We start from the raw sequence: 3,122 nt of genomic DNA on the forward strand, positions 1-3,122 counted from the left end.
TCCTTTGCCCACTTTTTGATGGGGTTGTTTGATTTTTTCTTGTAAATTTATTTAAGTTCTTTGTAGATTCTGGATATTAGCCCTTTGTCAGATGGGTAGGGTGCAAAAGGTTTCTCCCATTCTGTAGGTTGCCTGTTGACTCTGATGGTAGTTTCTTTTGCTGTGCAGAAGCTCTTTAGTTTAATTAGATCCCATTTCTCAATTTTGGCTTTTGTTGCCATTGCCTTTGGTGTTTTAGACATGAAGTCCTTGCCCATGCCTATGTCCTGAATGGTATTGCCTAGGTTTTCTTCTAGGGATTTTATGTTTTTAGGTCTGACATTTAAGTCTTTAATCCATCTCGAATTAATTTTTGTGTAAGGTGTAAGGACAGGATCCAGTTTCAGCTTTCTACATATGACTAGCCAGTTTTCCCAGCACCATTTATTAAATAGGGAATCTTTCCCCTATTTCTTGTTTTTGTCATATTTGTCAAAGATCAGATGGTTGTAGATGTGTGGTATTATTTCCGAGGGCTCTGTTCTGTTCCATTGGTCTATATCTCTGTTTTGGTACCAGTACCATGCTGTTTTGGTCACTGTAGCCTTGTAGTATAGTTTGAAGTCAGGTAGCATGATGCCTCTACCTTTGTTCTTTTGGCTTAGGATTGTCTTGGCTATGCGAGCTCTTTTTTGGTTCCATATGAAATTTAAAGTAGTTTTTTCCAATTCTGTGAAGGAAGTCATTGGTAGCTTGTTGGGGATGGCATTGAATCTATAAATTACCTTGGGCATTACGACCATTTTCACAATTTTGGTTCTTTCTATCCATGAGCATGGAATGTTCTTCCATTTGTTTGTGTCTTCTTTTATTTCATTGAGGAGTGGTTTGTAATTCTCTTGAAGAGGTCCTTCACATCCCTTTTAAGTTGGATTCCTAGTATTATCTCATTTTTAAAAATGAAATTACTAATATAACTTATGGAGCAACTTATATACCAGGTGCTGTGCTAAGCACTTTCCATACTTTGTCTCATGCATCCTTCATGACAATGATTTTACATATAAAGATACTGAGGATCAGAGAGGTGAAGAAACTTGGCCAAGATTATAAAGCTAGGAAGTGACAGAGTGAAATTCAAACCCAGGGCTGGCTGAATTCAGAGCTCATGTCTGTGCCCTAGGACACAATGCAGTGGGGAAGACAAATGTGGTCCTCATTCTAAATGGGCTCCTCTCTGTCAACCACTGCTCTATTTCCTTCTCACCACATGGGGTAGGCCATCCCCATACACAACTCACACTTTTAAGCCTATGTGACTTAGGTCACTTTCTCAGCCTAGAATGCTTGCTCTCACTCCTCTACCTAAGCTACTCTACTCAGTTAAGGACTGTGTCATATGCCCTTTCTCAGAGAAGTTTCTTGGGTGCTCCTCGTCCCGGGAGGAATAAATTGCTCTTGTCTTTTTGCTTCCACCTTCCTTAGTGTACCCTTTATTTTGTCTTTCTGTAGAGTTTAGCTCATTCTTTACCTGTCTCCCCTACTAGATTCCCAGGCACTTGAGGGTAGGCACCAAATTCTACTCACTCTAGCTCCATGGTGGTTTACCCACAATGATTTAGTGGATGATCAGTACATGTTTGTGAGCTGACCAAAGGACTGGCTGAGAGATGCCCTGAATGAACAGACAAACGCATTCATTTGTGGCTGGATCCTGGGGCAGTCATACAGGCTACCCATGTGGACTAGACTGGCTGGGAGAATCTGGAATCCCCTGGGCTCATTTTACTAGGCTGTAAACATAGGAGGCAGGTCAGGGTACAGGCGATATCTGCTCAAGGCCAACTCTGGGTCCATTCTGTGGTCTGTACTTTGAATTCATGTCAAGGGGCCAGGCTCTCCTAGATTATTTATGTTGCGCCTTCCCATTCGTGGAAGAAAGGGCTTCTCTGCCTCCCTTAAGAACACAAGTTGTGTTCCTACATGCCTCTTTATCTGCTTCTGGCTGTCCTGAGAGTGTCTGGAAAGAGCATGCGCTCTGTGGAGACAGATAGTGAGGTCCAGAAGCATCTTTTTTTTTTGATATCTTTTATCGAGGCCACCGTGTTATGGATTCTCAACCACTTTATCTCATTTTATGTTGTTAATCTCTGCCACAATGTTTTGAGGTGGGTCTTAATGTCCCTGTTTTGTAGCTGAAGAACCTGAGACTGAATGAAATGTCTTGCCCGAGGTCACACAGTTAAGTAAGTGGCAGAGGCAGAATTCAGTCTTGGGTCTGTCTGCCCTTTCCAAAGCCTGGCATCTTAACAGAAAATACATTGGAGAAACATGATCTTCACTCCCATAAAATGGAAAGGATTGGATTTATACAATGGATTACATATTTAAGGTGAGATGTTTCTCAATTATTGATCACTTTTAGTCCCCCGCAATGATTTACAAAAATAGCAGAAGGAGTCGGAGATTAAAAAGTACAATTCCTCTATCAAATACTGGACTGCTGGCCTGAATGCCCCCATATCAACTCCCTCTGACAGATATGGTATGGAGATGACTACAAATTATTTTGCCCTTTCTGCTCCTTTTACAGCTCAAGTGGGTAAGGCTCCAAGATGTTACTGAATTTCTAAAGGTCACACATCAAGTTAAAAACAAAACTCGCTTAGAATGCTAGTATCTCATACTACCCCACCTGCTTCCTGGCCTTTCTAGGGTAGATGCAATAGTTGGGAGTCCTTGCACTGCCAAATCCTAGCCCAGTTTTCTTTCTGCTAAATCACCCTACCTTATGGCGTCAGTGAACATATGTTTATAAATGGTAGGGAGGAAGTGGAACATTATTGCACTCTGAGGTAGAAGAAAGGACAAATATTTGCCTCACCACCTGTCCTTATTTAGGTGAAGGTAAGACTTTGGAAAGAAGATCTTTGGTAGGAGAGCTGAGGACTGTTGGGGGCTTCTGTGGATTTAGCGGCCTGGGTATCTGGGAGGAGTCCCCTTTGGCTCTGGAGAAATGGAAGTGGGGCTGCCAGGGGCCAGAGGTGCCCCAGAGGGATGCAAATAGTGGGCCTCTTGAACTTTTACTCCTGTTCATTTCTCAGCTAAACGGTAAGAGGCAGAGGGTCCTTCCCAGTGTACTT

This window comes from Colobus angolensis, unplaced genomic scaffold (assembly GCF_000951035.1).
Source record: "Colobus angolensis palliatus isolate OR3802 unplaced genomic scaffold, Cang.pa_1.0 Scaffold382, whole genome shotgun sequence".
In the NCBI taxonomy this organism is placed as follows: Eukaryota; Metazoa; Chordata; class Mammalia; order Primates; family Cercopithecidae; genus Colobus; species Colobus angolensis.